We start from the raw sequence: 24,542 nt of genomic DNA, 5'->3' as shown, positions 1-24,542 counted from the left end.
CCTGCAATTGCACTCCTGGGTATTTACGCCAATGATACATATGTAGTGAAAAGAAGGGCTATCTGTACCCCAATATTTATAGCAGGAATGCCCATGGTCACCAAACTATGGAATGAACCAAGATGCCCTTAAATGGTCTAATGGATAAGGAAAATGTGGTCCATATACACTATGGAGTATTATGCCTCCATCAGAAAGGATGAATACCCAACTTTTGTAGCAACATGGATGTGACTGGAAGAGATTATGCTGAGTGAAATAAGTCAAGCAGAGAGAGTCAATTATCATATGGTTTCACTTATTTGTGGAGCATAACAAATAGCATGGAGGACATGGGGAGTTAGAGAGGAGAAGGGAGTTGGGGGAAATTATAAGGGGAGGTGAATCATGAGAGACTATGAACTCTGAAAATCATTCTGAGGGGTTTGAATTGGCGGGTGGGTGGGAGGTTGGTGTACCAGGGGTGGGTATTATAGAGGGCACGGATTACATGGAGCACTGGGTGTGGTAAAAAAATAATGAATACTGTTATGCTAAAAATAAATAAATTTAATTTAAGAAAAAAATTTCATAATCCAGAATATAAATAATAAACATTTGATAAAATAAGTATATGTTACCAATCACTCTATTTTTGTGGTAATTTTTCGTTTATATTTCATTTATTGTTCAAAATAATTTACTAAATGTGGGCTGAAGTCTAAAAGCAACAGATATTCTCAATAGTTTGGGAACCTAAGCAATACAGTAAATTAGACCACAGTAGCCAAAATATGGAAGGAGCCCAGTTGTCCATGGACAGATGAATGACTAAATAAGATATGATATATATATACCATTCCATAAATCTATATGTTTGTGTATATATGTATAGATCTATATATAAATTGTATCTATATATGTGTATGTTTCTATAGATCTATAGATATAATCTATAAATCTATAACATATGTTATATCTATAGATGTGTATACATATATATATATGTAATAGATATTAGACATCAGATATGTAGGTATATAGTATAATATTACTAAGTCATAAAAACAGAATGAATTCATGTGATTTGCAGTGACATGAATAAAGCTAGAGAGTATTACACCAAACGAAGTAAGTCAGAGAAAGACATCATTAAGTTTTCACTAATACATGAATTCAGGAAAGAAAGGGGTAAAGCGGAAAAAAGAGAGAAAGGAAAATCAATAAACATATCTGTAACTCTAAGGAAAGAGCAGAAGGTCACCTAAGGGAAGATCATTGGAATTGGTTAAATTGGGAACAGGAATTAAGGAGTACTCATGTGATGAGTACCAGGTGTTGTATGGAAGTGATGAATTAGCATACTATAAACCTACAATGAATATTATTCTGTATATTATCTAAATGGAATTAAAATAAAATCTTGATTGGTGACCAAAGATAGAACTGTATCTATAATGGACAATTTGTGTAGCAAGCATGGAATGCTTTTAAAATAATTCCCTTCAATACCACTGAAGTGTTTAATGGAGTTCACTTTGCATTTAATTTTTGCAAATGGTTCTCAGTGTTTATGCCTGGAAACAGGGGTTTAAAAAATATCCTGCATCAATGACCAATTGTACTACTGATCAATTAATAAATCAATATAACATAATTATCCTTGGAAAAGTGAATATATATACATTTATATTATATATACATAAAATAACACACACCACACACACACAATATGTATAACATATAAACATAAAGTAGAAAACACTGAGTCATATTGAAAGAGATTAATTTAGCACCCTTAAAAGTGGAGTGTTCCTGGATTAAAGCAAATCCCTATCGTAGCTAGGGTTTTGTGAGATTGCATTTCTACCTACAGTGGTAGCCATGGTGGTTCTGTGAAACTTTGATGACTTTCATAAAGGTGCACTTTTCCATTCTTCATACCACCAGAAGTTCGTATCATAATAATAACCATCCTTTTTTGTCTAGACATCAACTTTGCTGCTTAGAGTTTATCGGATTCAGTAGAATTATAAATAGAAAATACTGAGTAACCATCTTGTTCTATAACATATTGTTCATAATGTACCACTTGTCACCTTATAATACTCACCAATGTGGCTAGGCCATTGTAATCTGCAGCCATTCACATAAAATGGATTTAGTACAACAGCATTTCCAAATTTTTTAAAAAATAAATCTACCAGTGATTGGGTTCCCTGGGTGACTCAGTGGGTTAAGCACCTAACACTTGATTTCATCTCAGGTCTTGTGAGATGTAACCCCAATATTGGGCTCCAAGCATGGCATGGAACCTGCTTAAGATTCTCATTCCATCTCACTCTGCCCCTCCACTTACCCCTTAAAATTAAAAAGTATAATAAAGATTAAAAAGCATAAATATGTTTAATTCTCATATATAATTGAAAAAAATGTGCCATTTAAAAGAGATGCCAACATTGTGTCAGCACTAGGAACTCACAGATCTCCAATTAAGTAATCCAGGATGAAGTTCCCCAGCCAGTTAACCTGTTTGTTTGTTTTGTTTTGTTTTGTTTTGTTTTTTGGTACATCCCCTCCTTTTTTTAAACCTAGTGCAGGAAAACTGTGTTCACGTTTTCATAGATGTAAGCCCAATATATTAATAAAAAAGGGGTATGGTGACATGGTTATATAAATTTCTCTATTTGGCTTCCATACAGAATTGTATGCGTTAGATTCCTATTAATAATAAATTTTTAAGGGACCTTGTGAAACCAGAAATACACTTAATTTTTTCTGCACTGGGAACACCTTGAAGTTTAGAACCCAGAGATTGTCTTTCAAAAGCAGCACCAGTGGGCAGAATTGGGGTTACAGGGCAGTAGGTGAGGCATTTGTCCTTCACCAGAAATGCTCTCTGTGCTCACGGAAGTACAGGGAGGGAAGTTCTCATACACCCACTGGGTACCAGTCAAGTTTCATACCTTCAAGGAAAAGGTATGCCAAGGGGTCCCCTGAGGTTGTTCCTGTCACAGAAACACACCATAAGTCTGTAAAGACTTGGGAATAAACTTATGAAATAGAGATGAAACAATGCACACCTTTTCCTTAGACATGTTTAAATTTTCTCACTGTGGGCACGCCTCTTCCTTCCCTTTCATTTTTTTCTTTGACCCATAACACCCCAATACTCCAGTACTGATTGGAGCATCTGAAACAGACTGTGTGTGTGTTGGTGTTATGGGTTTCTATGATCATGTCTGCAAGCTGAAAATCTGCTTTAAGAGAGTTTTCTATTTCTCTGATAGCAGCATCAAAATAAGCTTTTATCAAAGAAACAGTCTAACCTGATAAACAAAACTGATTCCTTTCCTCGTTTATGTTAGTCAAGAGCAAACCAAAAGATCATTTTGGAAATGACAATTGCTAATCATGATTAATCATTAAATTTCATGCTGGAAGCAAAAAAATGGTATTTTATGCCTTCCAAGTGTTATTTGCAGAACTGAATTTATGCATAAGACACCACCAAGAAATTAAAATAATGAAAAATTCACAAAGCATTATCATTGATTACCAGCTATTTTTAATTGTAAATCAAACTAAGTGACTTAATAAGTGTGTCTGTAACCTGGGAACAAAGCTTTGTGAAAGTCTGACTTGAACCAGGAAGACTGGGATTTCCATGAGGGCAGAAGCTCAGTAGCCCCTGCTTCCTGTTCAGTCTCTAACAAGTAGAGAAGGTCAGTAGATACTGTTTCTCTCCACTGGGAGAGAGTTAGTACATATTGTATGTATGTATTTTCTATATTTTTCTTTATCATGAACTGCTTGCCAAGGAACAAAGTCAAGAACCAGAAATTGGTACCACAGGGAAGGTCGCAGAACCAGAAGGAGAAGCAGGACAGAGAGAATTTCACAGAGAAAAGAACAGTTGGAAAGTGAGCCCTTTACTGGGGCAGCACTGAGGGAGTGGGGAAGGTTCTGGCAGGAAGAAGCCAAGACTCCTGGAATTCCTTCCCATGGGACAAATAAAGAGAGAGATGCACTTAGAAATAGAGCTACAGCCACCTGCCTCCCACAAGCAAGACCACCAGCCCTGTTGGGACAATGGGACCCCACTGAGCATGAGAGCATGAGATCTGGTGCTGGAAGAAAGTAGCACGAGCTACAGGAACATGAGCCCTGGTGCATCCAGGGAGGCTCCTGAGAATCCACCACCCAGTTACCTTGAGCCCCTCCAGCAGGGAACAGGGCTAGTGCCTCCCTTGACTGGGCCTCTAAACTACACAGACCAGGACCCGCAAAGTTACACCCCCTGGAATGGAGGGTCTTGGCTAGTGTGAACAGGACGACCTGACTGAGGAGTTGAGTGTGGACTGGAATGAGCATCCACAGCTGATGCCAGGGATTGCCAGGCACTGCTGGTGAAGAGGTTTGCACATAGTCCTAGTGGGCCCTCAGTGCAAGGGGTTGGAGGGAAAGGAGTCATCACCCATATGGAGCACCAGGCTCCCTATGCTTTTGCTGCCCATTTTGTTGCCCCCTCAAGTACGGTGTGCCCTTCTGAGAGGAGTCCAGTCAGCCCAGGTACAGGTCAGGGGTCATGTGTGGATTCCCAGTGGTCCCTAATGAAACTCAGGACACCAGACTGGCTTGGGGTGGTCATTTACCTTTTGTTTCATATCAGGGAACGTATTGCCCATCTGTGTAATTCTTCCCATGGGGACAACCATTGTGTGTGGCAGGACAGGTCTCCTGCAGATGCCCAGGAGCAAATTCATCACGCCACCCAATGTTTCTCCCTGTCCAGCCACCTAGATCTGTCCAGTGTCCAAACCTGAGCAGAGGAAGTGCTTGCGGGGTAGGGGGATTTCCCCAGTACCTGAGGGATAGGGGGATTTCCCCAGTACCTACTGAGGGAGGTTAAACAGTTCAATCTGCACACCACAAACTGTACAGGGTTGCACTAGCTGAAGTCCCCCTTCCTGTCTTCTGGGCAGGGCAGGAAGCCAGAGGACCTGAGTACACTTGCGCCAGCACCACAGTTATATTGCTGATTAGTGTGAACATTTTCTAGGGGTAGGAGAACTCTCTTAGGGTTGTCATCTGCATTTTACAGCCCCTAGTCATTGATTAAAGTTCTTTGAATGCTTTCCCTTATCTATGCTTTCATCCACTTGCAGACATATTAATGTTGTATATAACCTGAGGTGAAAACTGAATAAAAGGAACGTCTGGTCATTAGTACTGCTGAAACTACTACCTGTTATAACCAGATACAGTCAGCCTGGTGAGTGCAGGAGACAGAGCCACTTCCATGCCCAGAACTCACACTTCAGTGTTCTTCGGTATCCACTAAGTTTGCCATTGTCTTCTGGTTGAAGCTGTCATAGAGGGTGCTGGGGACAAGCTCCAGTTTAAGTCCTCAGCTGAAATAAGAGGCATGGATTATCTACTGGTGTTCTCTAGTTCCCCTTTCTTAACTTAAAAAAAATGGTAGAGTGGCAAACAGGGGGTAGTGGTTGGAGTTTGTTTGTGGGTCTTGATAATACAGAATATGAGTTCATTTAGCTATTCACCAGATGCTACAACTACAAACTTTCCCTGCTCCTCCAGGGACCCCTAGAATCAGGGGAAATGGTTGAAAGAGAAGAGATCTCCAGAGCATCCAAATGGATTGGATTCTGCTGTACTAGAAGGAGCGTACGTGTTAAGTAGGAAAGATAAGCTTAAAGCTGTTATTAAATGAATATATGATATCTTCTGTCTCCATTCATCTGTATGTAGACATCTGAGATCATGACTTACTTGGACAATTGTGGACATTTCTCCTATAAACATTGGGGAAACAAACACTGCTTTGCATTGGTATGTTTCTATCCTTTGGATAAATACATCGTAGAGCAGTTGCTGAATCATAGTATTGTTCTTTTTTTAAAGTTTTACTTTATTTATTTGATAAAGACACCATGAGTAGCGAGGGAGAAGAGGGAGAAACACACTCCTGGCTGAGCAGTAAGTCCATAGTGGGGTTCATCCTGGGATCATGATCTGAGCCAAAGCCAGGTGTTTATCTGACTGAGCCAACTAGGGGACCTGAGTACTTCTATTTTTGGTTTTCTGAGAAATCTTTATACCATTTACAGAGTGGCTATACCAACTGGCATTTCCACCCACAGTGAAAGACGGTTCCCCTTTTTCTTCATCCTAACCACCATATGTTGTTTCCTGTCTTTTTAAATTTAACTAGAGTGACCAGTATGAGATGCTATCTGTTAATGCTTTGGGTATGCATTTCCCTGATGCTGAGTGATATTGAACATTTTATACTGTGTCCATTGGCCATTTGTTTATACACAATGGAATATTACTATACATTCAAAAAGATTAACATCTTGCCATTTGCAACCACATGGATGGGAACAGAGGTGTTATGCTAGGTGAAGTATGTCAGTCAGGGAAAGTGAAATACCCTATGATTTCATTCATCTGTGGAATTTAAGAAACGGAACACACGAACATAGAAGAAGGGAAGGAAAAATAAAATAAAAAGAGAGAAGGAAGCAAACATTAAGAGACCCTTAACTATAGAGAAAAAACTAAGGGTTACTGTAAGGGAGGTCATTGTGTGTTTGGTTAACTGGGTGATGGGCTTTAAGGAGGAACATATGAGGAAATTATGAGCACAGGATGTTATATGCAACTGATGAATCACTGATTTATACCTCTGAAACTAGTAATACAGTATATGTTAATTAAATTGGATTTCAGTATATTTTCTAAATGTTGCTATTGAGATTTGTTTCAAATTTGTGGTACATTGGGGAGCTTGCAATGCCAGTAGTAATTGAAGATGGAGATGTTAGCATGTTGCTAGATAATATTGCTTTACCTTGACAATAAGCTCTCAATCTATTTTCTAAAGAGGGTTACTGGTGTGAAGGTGATCTTGTGAAAATACAATGAAGGAAAGTTGAAGAACTGCCTTAATTTTCACTTTAAGGATAAATAAGTGTATTTTTAAGTTCATGGGATGACTCCATGGTGGGCCCTATCATCTGTGTTATTCATTACAATGATTATGTTACTTGTAGCTTAAATTACACTTAAATTCACCTTTAATTTTGTTTAAAAAATTGTGATTTGTATAACCAATGATCTACTGTGTATGGTTCATAACTTCTAGACAAACCACTAAAAACTTGAAGTATCACTGCTTTCAGAAGATAAAGCACACAAACCAACCAATAGAATGATATGATAAGGAACTAAGAAGTGGGATTGGAGACTACAACAATCTTCATTAAATTCCAGCCAAATGGAGCAGACAGTGGTCATGGGGGTCGTGGACTGACCAGAAGTGGAACAGAGAGATTAAAGTCTTGAACTGAGTCTTGAGTAGTAGATATTGTACGGAATAGCTGGGAAAAAGAAGAGATAAGGGATCCTAGGATGGAGAAGGGTCTTTCATCCCTTTCAAGGAATAGCTATTATTCCTTAAGAGTGAAGGGAAATTATTTATAGTGTCTTGATTGAGACGTGCAGTTATACAGGCTCGCCCACCAGGACTTACCCTCCCAAACTGGAAAACTTCTGTTCTGTTCTCAAAACAATGTAATTGATAAATACTCCTCTGTGGAGTATTCTCTGATTTTCAGAACCAGTCTTTCCTTTGACTTTCACTTTACCTGATTCTGCTCCGAGACCAATCAATTATATCAGGCGGCATAGACTTTACCTCTTGCCAATTCCAGTTTATTCATTTATTCTTAAAAACTGCAGTAAAAGTTGCATGTAACATTCTATTCCTTTCAGGTGTGTATCAGAGTGATATATGTAAGTATGATGAAAGGATCACTACTTACTTCTGGGTAACATCTCTCCCCATCATTATGTATTTCCTTGTAATAAGAAATTTAAGATCTTTTGTTATAGAAATGTTCAAATATAGCATAAAATGTACAATCAAATAAGATGAGCAGTAGTTATCATTAACTACAGTTCTCATAAAATGAGTTTTATCCATTTTCACAACATTTACCCATTTTCATCATTAATTACAGTTCTCATAAAAGCAGTTGTATCCATTTTCTCATCTTGTCACATATGTTTGTTAAGGGAAGAAGCAGATCCTTGGTTCTCTTTTCATTCAGAATAGTTTACCCTGTGTTTGTGGCTTTTTACCTTCAATGACAATAACCATTTGATACCTTTCATGGTCCTTGACAAGTAGTTAAGGGCATCTTCAGCCACTGCTGGCAGGGCTGAGTCCCTGTGGGGGCAGGCATCTGCTGAGCAGAGAGGCATGGGGTGATGAAAACTCAGATACACAATCATGCTGATTGTGAAGGAGGGTTTGCAGCAAGAAACCCTCGTGGTTCTTACTGTGAAAATGGGCAGGGGAGACTGGAGAGCCACTGATGGAGAGGTTGTCAGTCTGAGCAAGGAAACAGGAGCCTGGACTCTATGGAGAAGTTTATTCTGTACTGAAAATCAACCCTTAGTCTGCTTTCACATGTGGGGCTTATGAATTCAGCAATGTAAGAGTACGCTCACTCTTTCCTAAGCATTAATTAAGTTTCCCCTTTTGTGAATAATTTCCTGTAATGTAAGACATTGGATGTAAGACATAGCATGAGGCATTCGATGTAAGGCATAGGATGAAGATCCAGATGCTTACATGCTGGTTCAGTCCACAGGAATCTCAAAGCTGGGACAAAGTTTAAAACTGGAGGCTTTTCTGTAGCCTGTTACAGAAGATGTACTGGTTTTTTCATATATGTCTTCTTGTCACTCAGCTTTGAGTGCCTGTTGCCTACCAGGCATTGTGATTGGTAGCTTATCCTTTTTAGTTTAGGAGAACACCCAGAATTATTCTGGGAGGGGATGGTGTGTACCCCTGAGTAGGTCTTCATATGCTGCAAGAGAGGCATGGTAAAATGATTGCCTATGCTGACAAGGGAGTGACTGTGCTTCCAAAGGTTAGTGGGAATGAGAATACTATAGGCAAGCCCATAATTGGGAAGCATTACTGTTCTGCTACACGGATGGTACCTAGAATACCAATGGGGAGGGTAACACTGTTCAGGACTTACTCATGCAGTTCTAGTCACTGTCAGCAGGATGATATAGCACTCCTTACAGACACCTTGTATTGCAGAGAGAAGAAGTGCCAGATCTTAATCAACACCTTGTAGGGATGTCCACTGTCTTCAGTATTGTTTTATTTCCATGTAGTTTATGTGACCACTCTTGGCTAATGACACACAAAAAATAAAGATACGGTTCCTTTTTTTTTTTTTTTTTTTTTTTTTTGGAAATTGAGAGAACAAACAAACCAACCAAAGACACACAAACAATTATTTCCTCATTGGTGAAAGTTCTCACTCAATGTTACATCATAAGTGAAGCAACAAATTCACCAATGCATATGTTCATCTGAATGAGATTTAAAAATTTCTCCAAATTTACCCCAGATTAAGTTGATAAAAATGTCAGTCAACCACACACAGATGCAAAAGGAAATAGCTTGTAAATCATTTTAAGAATTTATCTAATTCTCTCTCAATCCAGTTTCCTGCTTGACCTGTAAGACAGCTCAGTTGTTCCTCTCCAGGTCCAAGAGTATATAATCCCACCTTCAAGATGAGTGTTTGGCCTAGCATAGAGCTCAGTTGTTGGTTGTCATATCTAAAGACACATTGTGTACCTGTTTTCCAGATGCCTTTTTGTCCTAGTGCAGAGCTTTGTTATTGGTCTCCAGGTAAAAGGGCACATAGTGAAAAAACTGTCAGGGTGCCTGTTTTGCCTAGTAGTAAGCATAATTGTGACTTTGTGAGAACTTGGTGCAGGTGTTTGACCTAGGCAAGATACCTGCTCTTGGTTTCTAGTTCCACTGGCACATGGTGAGCCAGCTGTCCAGGTGCCTGCTTGTCCTAATGCAGAGCTGAATTGGTGGTATCCATCTTGATGGGTGAATGGTGAACCCACTGTCCAAAGGTACATGCTTGGCCCAGGGTAGAGATGAGTTGTTGGTTTCCAGGTCCAAGGGCACATAATGGTCTCACTCTCCTAGTGCCTGTATGCCCTAGTGTAGAGCTGAGTTGTTGTTTTGGATGTTAAAGAACAAGTTGTCAGCCTCTTGTACAGGTGCACTCTTGGCCTAGCACAGAGCAGTTTTATTGGTTTCCAGGTGCAACAGTACATAGTGAACCTGCTATGCATGTTTCTGTTTGGCCTAGTAGAAACCTGATTTTTTGGTCTCTAGGTCAATGCATACATGGTAGGCCTGTTTGTTAAGTGTCATCTTGGCTTGTCCCAGGGTTCTTTCTTAGTCTCCAGTCTAAGTCCACTTGGTTATTTTGCTGTTTAGGTGAAAATTTTCCCAATACTGACCTGGGATGCAGGATATATGGTTTCTTTGCACTTGGCAAACTTGGTGTTCTCTGGACTTATTTGCTTTGTGCTGCACTGGTTTGGCAAGTGTGTTGTGAGAACTCCTTGTCCAAACAGTGGCTGCGTGTCTCATCTGCCCAGGGTCAAATGTATTCAGAAAGGTCCCAGTCTCTGAGTTCCTGGTTGGTGCATTGTTCTGGGGCCTGAATGTTCCTGTGTTTTACTGTGTTGAAGTGTATGTGATCTGTAGGCTCCTGCTTGGCCAGGAGTCTGGGAAATTATTTTATCCACTACTGAACTGGATCAGACTACCTGTGGTCTGAGAACCTAGGTTCCAAGAACTCACCCTATATCTAGGGATATGGTGATTCCTTCTGCCAGTTCTTGTTTCATAAAATGTCCAATCTTCCTGGGACACCTGGGTGGCACAGTGGGTAAAGTTTCTGCCTTCGACTCAGGTCATGGTCTCAGGGTCCTTGGATTGAGCCCTGCACTGGGATCTCTGCCTGGCAGGATGCCTGCTCCCTCCCCTCTCTCTTCCTGCCTCTCTGCCTACTTGTGATCTCTGTTTGTCAAATAAACAAAATCTTAAAAAAAAAAAGTTTCTTTTTTTTTTTCTGTTGTCTGGAGACATTGTGAATATCAGTGATGGCTGGATGCTTAGGGCATTCATGTTCCCTGTGCAGGGCAGGTTGGAGGGCTCCAGAGTAGTAGGCCCAGTCTTTCCCTCAGGACATGGAATCAGCTTTCTTGTGCTGAACCCAGATTGTGATCCCAAAATTGTGGGATCCAGCTGCCTAGGATCCTACAGTACTCTGATTTCCAGTGTCCCACTCACCTATACCAAATGGAATGTGATCCTCAGCACCTGGGCCATCCACACATGGGGAAATGGGCCCAGGGGTCATTGGATACTGGCTTGAGGACTCTCAGGAGCACAGATGATCACAAAGGTGAACAGAAATATGAAGGTGGTATGCAGAGAGTTGGAGGGAGGCTCAGGGAAGGAGGAGTGGGCACGGTGCTTGCCATATGAGTGTAAGGACCTACTTAATCAGAGGGAGCCATTTTGTTGTCTATGCAGTGAACTTAGATTGGCCTTATGCAGTAAACTTAAATTGACCCATGCAGTAAACTTAGATTGACCCTGCCCCTCCCAGAGGAACTTACTTGCAAGCCCAGATACAAGGGTGGTTCAGGCCACGTAGAGACAGCCAATCAGTGGGGCGTGCATACAGTCTTCCTAGCTACCAGTCCCAGGTAGCAAAGCCCAGATATAAGGGTGGGTCAGGCCAGGTGGAGACATCTAATCAGTGGGGCACACATATATCTACTAGGGTGAACTGTAATTCAATTGACCGCCCGTGTGTGACCTAACATGACTGTGCAGTTTTCTCTGTGTATTGCAATCTCATTAGCCACCTGTGCATAGCCCGGCTAAACTACCTCTATAAAAGTTAGTCTGTGAGGCTGGGAGGAATCGCCTCTTTGCAAGAGACGGCCATGACCGGTCAGTTGGATTCTCGATTCTTGGCGTGAAATAAAACTTTGCTTGATCTTCGCTTTGTATCAGTCTCGCTCCTTTGATCACGGACCCTTACATTGGGGTCTCGTTCGGGATTAAATGACAAGAACTGAGCCAGCATCAGAATTTCTGGGAAAAGCCTCCGGAGATAAGATCACAGATTTGTCTATCTGGTTGCAACGCTCTAGGGTATGGCCCACTGGGGAGAAACTGGATGCAGCCATGCTCCCCAGGGCTGGAGTAGATGTGGGGACATCCCTTCCCTCCACTGGGGGGTTGCCAGGGGGTTCGAGTCCCCTGGGTGTTCAGGGGCTTTTAAGAGGGTTTGAGTCCCCCTAGTCAGTCTTTGGGGGTTCGAGTCACACTAGGCAGTCTCTGGGGGGTTAAGTCCCCCTAGGAAGTCACTGGGGGTTCAAGTACCCTGCTGTTTCAGGGGGTTCGAGTCCCCCTAAGCAGTCACCAGGGGATTCATGGTCCCCCAAGGCAGGCAGGGGTTTGAGTCACCCTAGGCTGTCTCTGGGGGCTTGAGTCACCCTAGGTGGTCACCAAGGGGTTCAAGTACCCCACTGTTTCACGGGGTTAGAGTCCCCCTAAGCAGTCACCAGGGAGTTCATGGTCCCCCAAGGCAGCCAGGGTTTTGAGTCCTCCAGGCAGTCAGAGGGTTCGAGTGCCTCTAGAAAATCCCCACTGGTAGCAGGACCACAGGGCCTCTGGTTGTCTTTGTCTTGTCTTTTTTTGGCTGTTGTGTTTGCTATGATTGAAGGAATGGGGCAAGCAGAGAGTAAGGGGACTCTGCTTTCATCTCTGTTTCTCATAATAGATGTGGGGCTTCTCCCTCACTCATTTCATGTGTTAAGGACTATGACTGGAGCCAACTGGGGTTAGTCTAACTCAAGAAACAGACTTTAAGGAATATTCCCAAGCAGCTGCTGAAACTCCCTTTGTTTCAGGGAATTCCTGTTTTCTCGGGCCTGATGTGTACTGCATAGCCCCTCCCCCTTGCTGGCGGGAAATCATGGTGTCTGAAGTGGAGTGGGCCCAGGTGGAATGTGAAATCTGTTAAGAAAGAGATGACTAAACTGATGGTTAATTGTCTGTCTCAGGGTTTTAATGGGTAATTGTTCTCAAAGTCTTTGGTAACCCAAAACTGTGAAGGGTTGCTTGAATGACAAATGGAAATAAATTTGTTGGACATCTAGGTCTTAACCAAATGAAATAAAATGCTAGAGCGTTGGTTGCTGGAAATGGGTTTGTGCTTTTGAAATCTGCTGGTGAACATGTTTTGTGCTTAATTGATTCATAAATTTGCCTTCTAAGTCTTGTAAGATGACTCCCGCCTTAAAAGGAATTCATATGGGAAGACTTTCAGTACAAATACAGGTCTTTGATATGTTGAAATCCTGGAACTAAAATGGGTAAGAATTTCCAGAAGTGAAAGCTGCATTCAGACTAAGCCAGAATTTGTAACATGGGACTAAGTGAACTGAAAGATTGTAATGTTGTATCTCTTGATATTTGGTCTTATTTTAAACATTAATGGTTCTGTAATGTTTGCTCTTCCAGACCAGGGAAACATTTTCTTAAGTTGCCTGTAACCTGCAGAGATGTAAAAGTAGTCATTTGTAAACAAATCAAGGTATTCAACTCTTTCTCTCTATCTGAACCCTCTGAAACCAAAAGGTCTCAGAAAGTATTCTTTCTTCCATGGAAATCATTCATTTGCATAAGTTTAATAAGAATTTGTTCTCCTTGTAACAGGACACCATTGGATACACTGGTTATTTTACCAAGGCTTTGACTGGAATGTCATATTTGAAAATACTCAGATATGACTAGACAGCTTAAAGGAAATAAGGTTGACTTTATAAAACCTGGACCCGTAAAACCCTTTGGAACTGTTGGCCTGATACCTTGCTTACAGAGTTCCCAGCAGCCTCACCAGGTAAGTAAAGGATGTTACTTCCTGGCAGGTGCAGGAGCCTCAGGATACCTTGTGGACTTCAAGAAGAGCAATTTGCCCAAATTGACAGGTATTGCAGGAATCTCTGATGGCAAGTACACAGCTTGGCTTCTAGCCTGGAGAGGCTATTATAAGTTCAACCTAGAGATTCCTTATGAGAAGTTCCAGCAAAGCATATTCTAGAAGATTTATATGATCACTCACTGTTCTTGCTGAACTTATGTAAATAACTAGGCCAAATTTGTTAAAACTGGACTTGTTTTTCAAATAAATTAGTCCTTATTTAGCTATCTCTGGAAACGAGAGTTATTTTAGAGGGAAAAATATGTTTTAATAACACAGCTTTCTGGATGTTAAATCCTAGATTTGATTTTCTTTAAATGTTTGTTTACCTAAGCTAGATAACTTGAGGTAAACTTCAGGGAAGTTGCATGATATCTTATTTAGATGATCTTGCTTTGCCAGTCAGCCCCAGATATAGGAAACTTCAGAAAATTGAAGGATTTGAAGGGAAGAATCTGACTGAGTTAGTGAGAATAGCAGAAAAGTTGTTTAACAACAGGGATGCACAGGAGGAAGGTTTTGGCATTACATGAGGCTGTTAGGAGATGGTAAGTGGAAGGAAAAGCCTAAGCAAAGAGAACGCAGGTGGGAAGACTTAGATTCAGATCAGTGCACTTACTGTGAGGAAAAAGGACATTGGGCCAGGGAGTGCCCTGAAAAGAAGATGGCCATGCTGACTTCCAGATACTGAAGGGGCCATGGTTTGGAGGCTCTCCCTGAACCTCGGGTAAATATTGGAGTAGGGGGCACTTGGGTGGCTCAGTGGGTTAAGCCTCTGCCTTCAGCTCAGGTCATGATCTCAGGGTTCTCGGATTGAGCCCCGCATCAGGCTCTCTGCTCAGAGGGGAGCCTGCTTCCTCCTCTCTCTCTTCCTGCCTCTCTGCCTACTTGTGATCTCTATCTGTCAAATAAATAAATGGGATCTTAAAAAAAATTGGAGGGGAAATCAATTGAAACCTATGGGAAAACTATCTGGAGAGGAAGTTTGGGTACAAGGGGCGAATGGCATAGAAAGACATAAATGGACAACTGTGCAGATATTTGTGGCAGCAGTAGATGAATACCCTCTTAACAAGCCAGTGTCAGAACCAGAGGAGACAAGAGAAGGGAGCCTTCTCCAAACCCTACAGGTCTAGTTACCTGACGTCTGGGCAGAAGGGAAGACCCCTGGCTTGGCCAAGGGACAGCCTCCAGTGGTGGTACAATTAAAATCAATGGCCAGAGTCCAGCAGTACTCCCTTCCCTGGGAAGGAAAGGAAGGGGTCAGAGAACACATTAACCGCTTCTGAGGTGACGGGATCCTAGTTCCTTGCAAGTCTCCATGGAACACACCTTTGCTTCCCGTCTAAAAGGCCAAGACTGGGGAGTACCAGCCCGTTCAGGACTTATAGGAAGTTAATAAATATGTTGAAGATATCTACCCAACTGGACCTAACCCCGTTACCCTCCCTTCACTCCTGGGCCTCAAAAGAACTGTTTATACTGTCTTACATCTCCAAGATGCATTTTTCTGCATATCTTTAGCAAGGGAGTCAGCCCTTTTTTGCTTTTGAGTGGTCCAACACACAGAAAGGATTCCAAGGCCAGCTCACCTGGACAAGACTTCCCCAAGGGTTCAAGAATTCACCCACTATCTTCAACAAGGCCCTACACGAGGATTTGCGTGAGTACAGAACCTCAAACCCAGGAGTCACTCTGTTACAGTACGTTGATGACTTGCTAATAGCTGCTAAGGACTATGAGTCATGTTTGTGGGGATTAAAGCTCTCTTACAGACTCTGCAGGAAAAAGGGTATTGGGTGTCAGCAAAGAAAACACAGTTCTGTCAGAGCCACTCCACTTATCTAAGTTTTTATCTCCACAAGGGAGTGCGTTCACTGTCTGAGTCCAGGAAACAGGTGATCACCCGACCCCCACCCCACCACGGCACAACCAGTGAGAGAGATTCTTGGGATGGTGGGCTACTGTAGGCTGTAGATAGCACAGTTTACAGAGATTGCCCAACCTCTTTATGAACTGGAAAAAGGGGGGATCACTATGATAGACTGGAGAACTGAGGCAGAAGGAGCATTTCAGGAATTACAAACAGCCTTACTGAGTGCCCAAGCATTGGCAATCCCAGATGTTACCAAGTTCTTCCACTTGTATGTGGATGAAAAAGAGGGGTGGGGCAAAGGAGTTTTGACTCAGACTCTGGGGCCTTGGCAAAGGCCAGTAGCCTATTTTAGCAAGAAACTAGATCCAGCTTCTAGTTTCATTGATACATTCTACTGTATCCCTGGTTTCTACCTCATTGATCTCTGCTCTAATGTTGATGATTTCCCTTCTTATGTGTGGAGTTGGTTTGATTTGTTGTTGATTCTCCAGTTTTTTTAAAGTATAGAGAGAGCTGGTGTATTTGGGATTTTTCGACTTTTTTGAGGGAGGCTTGGATGGCTATGTATTTCCCCCTTAGGCCCACCTTTGCTGAATCCCATAGGTTTGGGACCAAAGTGTCTTCATTCTAATTAGTTTCCATGAATTGTTTCAGTTCTTCTTTGATCTCCTGGTTGATCCAAGCATTTTAAACAAGGTGGCCTTTAGCTTCCGGGTGTTTGAGTTCCTTCGGAATTTTTCCTTGTGATTGAGCTCCAGTTTCAAAGCATTGTGATCTGAGAATATGCAGGGAATCATCTCAGTTTTTTGTTATCGGTTGAGTCCTGTTTTCTGACCCAGTATGTGGTCTATTCTGGAGAAGGTTCCATGTGCACTTGAGAAGAATGAGTATTTTGTTGTTTTAGGGTGGAGTGTTCTGTATATATCTATGAGGTCCATCTGGTCCAATGTGTCCTTCAAGGCTCTTGTTTCTTTATTGATTTTCTGCTTTGATGATCTGTCTATTTCTAGAGAGGGGTGTTTAGATCTCCTACTATTAATGTATTCATATCAATATGACTCTTTATCTTGATTAACAGTATTCTTCTGTAATTGGCTGCTCCCATATTGGGGACATAGATATTTACAATTGTTAGATCATCTTGGTGGATAGTCCCTTTAAGAATTATATAGTGTCCTTCTGTATCTCTAACTACATACTTTAGTTTAAAATCTAATTTATCTGATATGAGAATCACTACTCCGGCCTTCTTTTGAGGCCCATTGGCATGAAAGATGCTTCTCCATCCCATTATTTTCAGTCTGGTATATCTTTAGGTTAAAATGGGTCTCTTGTAGACAACATATGGATGGGTCCTTTCATTTTATCCAATCTGCAACCCCGTGTCATTTTATGGGTGCATTTATGCCATTCACATTGAGAGTGATTATATAGATACGTTTTTATTAACATCGTGTTACCTTTAAAGCCTTTCTTTCTGTAGATTGTCTCTATATTTCTGTTCAATACTATTCTTAAGATTTTTCCTCTATTATAGTACCCCCCTTAATATTTCCTGCAGTGTCAGCTTGGAGGTTGCATAGTCTTTTAAGCCTTGCCGGTCTTGGAAACTCTTTTTCTCTCCATCCATTTTGAATGTCAGTCTTGCTGGATAAAATATTCATGGCTGCATGTTCTTCTCATTTAGTGCTCTGAATTTATCTTACCAGCCCTTTCGGGCTTGCCAGGTCTCTGTGAACAGATCCGACATTATTCTGATGGGCTTTCCTCTCTAAGTAAGGAGCCTCTTTGTCCTAGCGGCTTACAAGAGATTGTATCTACAATTATGATTCCTCAATTTGACTATCAGGTGCCTTCATGTTTTTCTGGAATCTATAATCTTGGGTGGAGACCATTCAGCTTCTAGTACATGAATGCTGGTTCCATTCATGAGATTAGGAACATTTTCAGGAAGAACTTGTTCCACTATATTCTCTAGACCTCTTTTTTCCTCCTCTCCTTCAGGGATTCCAATAATTCTGACGTTGGAATGTTTCATGGCATCATTTATTTCCCTGATTCTGTTTTCGTGGCTTCTAAGTTGTTTGTTACAGGCTTCCTCCTGATCCATTCTCTCTATCTGTTTGTCCTCCAGATCACTAATTCTATCTTCTGCCTCAGTTACCCTAGTTTTAAGAGAATTTAGATTAGATTGGAACTCATTGAGAGCTGTGTGAACCTTTTCCCTGGTAGCTTTCAGCTCAACGAAACAAGAAGTGTTTTTTTTAAAGAATCAATAAGATCAATAAACCATTGGACACACTAATCCAAAAGAAAAAGAGAGAAAGCCCAAATTAATAAAAGTAGGAATGAAAAGGGAGAGATCACAACTACCACCAATGAAGTAGAACAATCATCAGAAGTTATTATCAATAGTTATATGCCAATAAGCTAAGCAACCTAGATGAAATGAATGCATTCCTGGAAAACTATAAAATCCAAAAATTGAACCAGGAAGAAATCGACACCAGAATAGACCAATATCTAGTAATGAGATTAAAGCAGTGATCAAAAACCTCTCAAAAAACAAGAGCCCAGGACCTGATGGATTCCCTGGGGAATTCTACCAAACTTTCAAAGAAGAAATAAGACCTCTTCTACTGAAGCTCTTTCTAAAAATTGAAGCAGAAGGAAAACTTCCAAACTCTTTATATGAAGCCAGCATTATGCTATCCCCAAATCAGGCAAAGTCCCTTCAAAAAGGAGTATTTCAGACCAATATCACTGACGAATATGAATGCTAAAATTCTATACAAGATCCTAGCAAACAGGATCCAATAGCACATTAAAAATATTATCCACCATGACCAGGTGGGATTCATCCCTGGGCTACAAGGATGGTTCAACATTCACAAATCAATCAGTGTGATAGAACAAATCAATAAGAGAAGAGAGAAGAACCACTTGGTCCTCTCAATTGATGCACAAAAAGCATTTGTCAAAATCCAGCATCTGTTCCTAATTAAAACGCTTCAAAGTATAGGGCTAGAGGGAACATTTCTGAACTTCATCAAATCTATCTATGAAAGACCCACAGCAAAATCATCCTCGATGGAAAAAAGCTTGCAGCCTTCCCGTTGAGATCAGGAACACGACAAGGATGTCCACTTTCACCACTCATGTTCAACATACTATTAGAAGTATGTCTGCAACAGCCATCAGACAAAAAAGAGAAATAAAATGTATCCAAATTGGCAATGAAGAAGTCAAACTCTCTCTCTCTTCATAGATGACATGATAATTTATATGAAAACCCCAAAAGAGTCCACCCCCAAACTGCTAGAACTCATACAGCAATTCAGTAACGTGGCAGGACATAAAGTAAAAATATAGAAATCAGTGGCTTTCTTATACACTAACAATGAAAATACAGAAAGGGAAATTAGAGAATCGATTCCATTTACTATAGCACCAAGAACCATAAGATACCTGGGAATAAAGCTAACCAAAGTGGTAAAGGAACTGTATTCCAGAAACTACAGAACACTCATGAAATAAATTGAAGAAGTCACAAAAATATGGCAGACCATTCCATTCTCTTGGATCGGAAGAATAAACATTATTAAAATGTCTATACTGCCTAGAGAAATCTATATTTTAATGCCATTCCGATCAAAATTCCACTGTTATTTTTCAAAGAGCTGGAGCAAATAATACAGAAATTTGTATGGAATCAGAAGAGACCCCGAATCACTATGGAAATGTTGAAAAACAGAAATAAAAGTGGGAGTATCACGTTACCTGATTTCAAGGTTTACTACAAAGCTGTGATCACCATGACAGCATGGTACTGGCATAAAAACAGACATATAGACCAGTGGAACAGAGTAGAGAGCCCAGATATGGATCCTCAGCTCTATGGTCAATTAATCTTCAACAAAACAGGAAAAAATATACAGTGGAAAAAAGACAGTCTCTTCAATAAATGGTGCTGCGATAACTGGACAGCTATGTGCAAAAGAATGAACCTCGACCATTCTTTTACACCATACACAAAGATAATCTCAAAATGGATAAAAGATCTCAACGTGAGACAGGAATCCATCAGAATCTTAGAGGAGTACATAGGCAGTAACCTCTTCGGTATCAGCCACAGCAACTTCTTTCAAGATATGTCTCCTAAGGCAAAGGAAACAAAAGTGAAGTGAACTTTTCGGACTTCACCAAGATCAAAAGCTTCTGCACAGCAAAGGAAACAGTCAAAAAAACAAAGAGGAAACCCACAGAATGGGAGAAGATATTTGCAAATGACAATACAGACAAAAGGTTGATATCCAGGATCTATAAAGAACTCTTGAAACTCAACATACACAAAACAAACAATCATATAAAATTTGGGCAGAAGATATGAACAGACACTTCTCCAATGAAGACATACAAATGGCTATCAGACACATGAAAAAATGTTCATCATCTCTAGCCATCAGGGAGATTCAAATTAAAACTGCATTGAGATACTACCTTTCACCAGTTAGAGTGGTCAAAATTAGCAAAATAGGAAGCAATATGTGTTGGAGAGGATGTGGAGAAAGGAGAACCCTCTTACACTGTTGTTGGGAATGCAAGTTGGTGCAGCCACTTTGGAGAACAGTGTGGAGATTCCTCAAGAAATTTAAAAAAAAAAAAAGAGCTCCCCTATTACCCTGAAATTGCACTACTGGGTATTTACCTCAAAGATACAGGTATAGTCAAAAGAAGGGCCATCTGTACCTCAATGTTTATAGCAGCAATGTCCATGGTCGCCAAACTGTGGAAAGAACCAAGATGCCCTTCAATGGACGAATGGATAAGGAATATGTTGTCCGTATACACTATGAAGTATTATTCCTTCATCCAAAAGGATGAATACCCACCTTTTGTAGCAACATGGTCAGGACTGGAAGAGATTATGCTGAGTGAAATAAGTAAAGCAGAGAAAGTCAATTATCACATGGTTTCACTTATTTGTGGAGCATAACAAATAGCATGGAAGACAAGGGGAGATAGGAGAAGGGAGTTGAAGGAAATTGGAAGGAGAGGTGAACCATGAGAGACTATGGACTCTGAAAAACAATCTAAGGGTTTTGAAGGTTCGGGGGTTGGGAGGTTGGGGGATCCAGGTGGTGGGTATTGGAGAGGGCACAGATTGCATGGAGCACTGGGTGTGGTGCAAAAATAATGAATACTGTTATGCTGAAAAAATAAAAAATAAATAAAATAAAATAAAATATAAAAAAAGAAACTAGATCCAGTAGCGCATGGGTTTCCCCCGTGCCTCTGCATAATTTCTGCTCAAGTCCTCCTGGTCAAGGATGCAGATAAATTGACTTTGGGTCAAAATTTCATCTTGACCACCACCCACACTTGGGACGGTCTTCTCCAGACTCCAACAGACTGATGGATTCCCGAATGATGGGGTATTAGGCCCTCCTCCTCAATGAACCAAGAGTGATCTTCAGGCACCCAGTGGTGCTAAATTCAGCCATGCTGCTGCCAGAGGAGCTGGCTGACCACTCACATGACTGCAAGGATGTTCTAACCAATGTCAAAGGTGTAAGGCTGGACCTCAGAGACATTTTCCTTTGGGATGTGGAGATGACCCTGTTCACAGATGGGAGTAGCTACATGGTCGATGGAAAGAGGTATGCAGGGGCTGCAGTGGTTTCCCCTGAGCAGGAACTCTGGACAGCAGCCCTGCCACATGGAACATCGGTGCAAAAAGCGGAGCTGGTTGCACTTACCAAGGCACTGCAGATGGCCAAAGATATAACCACCAATATGTATTATGGACAGCAGGTATGCCTTTGCTACTCTCCATATACATGGGGCCATTTATAAAGAAAGGGGCCTATTAACAGCAGAAGGAAAAAAAGAATTTAAAACAGAGGATAAATATTGGCTCACTTACAGGTTATTTGGGACCCAAAAGAGATGGCTGTTACATTGCCCAGGACACCAAAAGGGGACTGATCTGATTTCAAAAGGAAACCAATTAGCAGATCGAGCTACAAAGCAAGTAGCCCGAGAAACAGTGCAAGAGCTGTTACACTCCCGGCTCCAGCTCTACCAGAAAAACCGGACTATTCAGAGGAAGATTTAAAGTATTTACAAAAATGGGTTAAACTAGACTATGAAGGGAACTGGGCTAAGACTAAAACAGGAATATTGATTCTTCCTTGGAGACTAGGTATGAAGTTAGTAGACCAGATACATCAGGGTACTCATTTGGGGACACGAAAACTCAAGGAACTTATAGGCAAGCAGTTCCAGGTTTCTAAATTAGGGCATATGTTTCAGGATGTAGTTGATAGATGTGCTCAGTGCCAGGCAGTCAATGCAGAAGGAACTAGAATGGGAAGAGGGAAAAGAGAAAGAGGTAAGGAACAAGGAATTTTTTGGGAAATAGATTTTACAGAGATGAAACCCAGAAAATATGGGCAAAAGTATATGTTAGTTTTTGTAGATACCTTTTCAGGCCGGGTAGAGGCTTTTTCCTCCAAACATGAGATGGTAGGAGTGGTAGCCAAAGAGCTATTAGAAGAAATAATTCTTAGGTTTAGGTTTCCTCTTATGATCGGGCCAGACAACAGTCCTGCATTTTTGAGCTCAGTCTCACAGGCATTGCCCAAGGCTGTGGGCACTAATTGGAAACTACATTGTGCCTACCTGCCCCAGAGTACCAGGCAAGTAGAGAGAATGAACCAGACTCTTAAAGAAAACTTGACAAAGTTAATTCTGGAGACTGATGGTGGGTGGGTAGATGGCCTTCCTTTCACCCTCCTCAAGGCATGATGTACAACCTACTTAAACAAGGTGACACCATTTGAAATAATGTTCGGGATACCACCCCCCACTTTACCCTTGACTACAAGAGGTTGCCCTCTCAGAAATGTCTGATCAGTCTGTATTCGAGTCACTGTAGGCATTACAGTCTGTCTTAAAAAGAACCCACACAGGATCCAAACTAGATGGAGGTGGAACCACATCCTTACCAACCTGGGGACTTGGTTTGGATCTGCCACCATCAAGTGGGAAACTTGGAGGCTTGCTTGAAGGGACCATTTACTGTCATCCTGAACCCCCCACAGCAATAAAAGTAGAAGGCATCAGGGCCTGGATTCATGCAGGTCACATCAAACGAGCCAATGATGAGGACCAGGACACCCCACAGAGGTGGAAGCCACAGCCAGTCGACCCCGCTGACTGTAGACTAAAGCTAAGACTCAAAAGACTATGAGTGTATTGTTGCTCCTATTGTTACCTGTTTATGTAAAGTATAGGTGGGAAATTAGGTGAATGAAATTAGGAAAAATGGAGAAGGTTATACAAAGTGGTGAAAGGCTAACTCATCAGCCAAACTATGCACTAATGTTACTTTTTAGCCCCTGCATTATAAATAACCTAATGTCATTTGTATAAGAGAAAACTAGAGCGAGAAAAATATTAGACTTAAATGCTAAATATAACCCTTTACAACAGAACAATATAGAACTGGTTGAAAAATCAAAGATTGACTAATCTCCAAAGACAAGGGAGGAATGTAAGGGTCTACTTAATCAGAAGGAGCCATTTTGTTGTCTACACAGTAAACTTAGATTGACCCTGCTCCTCCCAGAGGAACTTACTTGCAAAGCCCAGATACAGGGGCAGGTCAGGTCAGGTGGAGACATCCAATCAGTGGGGCACACATATATCTACTAGGGTGAACTGTAATTCAATTGGCCGCCCGTGTGTGACCTAACATGACTGTGCAGTTTTCTCTGTGTATTGCAATCTCATTAGCCACCTGTGTATAGCCCAGCTAAACTACCTCTATAAAATTTAGTATGTGAGACTGGGAGGGGTCACCTCTTTGCAAGAGACGGCCATGACCGGTCAGTTGGATTCTCGATTCTTGGCACGAAATAAAGCTTTGCTTGACCTTCGCTTTGTATCAGTCTCGCTCCTTTGATTACGGACCCTAAGAGTGGGCACGGGAGGAGAACAGGGCAGAGAATGCTTGGAATAGCAGGAAAATTTGTGGCTAGGGTGCTCTCTCTCTCTTCAATGTGGTTTGGGCTCCTGAAGTGTTTTTATAACAGCCCTGAGCATCACAATGCCTTCTTGTGATGTCATCACAATGCCTTATCCAGTCCCCAAGGTGCTGTCAGTTTGGCTTCATCTGGGTGGCCAATCCCCAGGTATTTTGGCTGGCTAATGACTGATGGCTTTTTCAACAACCCTTATGACATCATTGCCTGGAAACCATGTTTTTAAGGAAAACAGGTGCACTTTCCTTTAAGATGAAATATTCATATTAATTATACTGAAGATCATGGAGAGGCTGAAAGATTAAGCCAGTACAAAGATAAATGTGCCACTCAGTGCCACCATCCGCTAAAACACTAACACCAATGTAAATGAAGACATGGGCCATTAGACCCCATGAAAGGCCACAGTTGTGGGGTAAGCCAGACAAAATGGCACTAGAGCAAATGCTACACTCAACTCATTTGTCAAAGCTTAAATATAAGTGGAGGAATTGGTAGCCATCATGTTTCACACATCTTCCCACAATAAACCTAAACCTAGAACAGATGAAGCCATGGCACAAGTCATATCTGCTTGCCAAAATTTCATTCAGCTCTCCTAGAAGAGGACAAAAAAATCTAGCCTGTCCCCAGGTTCACAGCCTTAGTGTGCAGCATGCAGTCATAATGTTCTGGGGGGAGGTGTTAAGCTTGTCTCTCCTCAAATACAAT

General features: G+C 41.3%; 1 long non-coding RNA gene across 1 annotated transcript; it reads right to left on the bottom strand.

Annotated features, from left to right (window-relative positions):
- On the bottom strand, positions 1-23,457 carry LOC116585859. The gene is made up of 3 exons (XR_004283791.1): positions 23,331-23,457; positions 3,103-3,110; positions 1-12 (listed from the first exon to the last, which is right to left on the bottom strand). It is a non-coding gene; the product is annotated as an uncharacterized LOC116585859 (long non-coding RNA).
- Positions 23,458-24,542: the final 1,085 nt, after the last annotated feature.

This window comes from Mustela erminea, chromosome 3 (assembly GCF_009829155.1).
Source record: "Mustela erminea isolate mMusErm1 chromosome 3, mMusErm1.Pri, whole genome shotgun sequence".
NCBI classification, from domain to species: domain Eukaryota; kingdom Metazoa; phylum Chordata; class Mammalia; order Carnivora; family Mustelidae; genus Mustela; species Mustela erminea.
The sequence above is the reverse complement of the archived record's forward strand: the minus strand, read 5'-3'. Positions and strand labels throughout refer to the sequence as shown.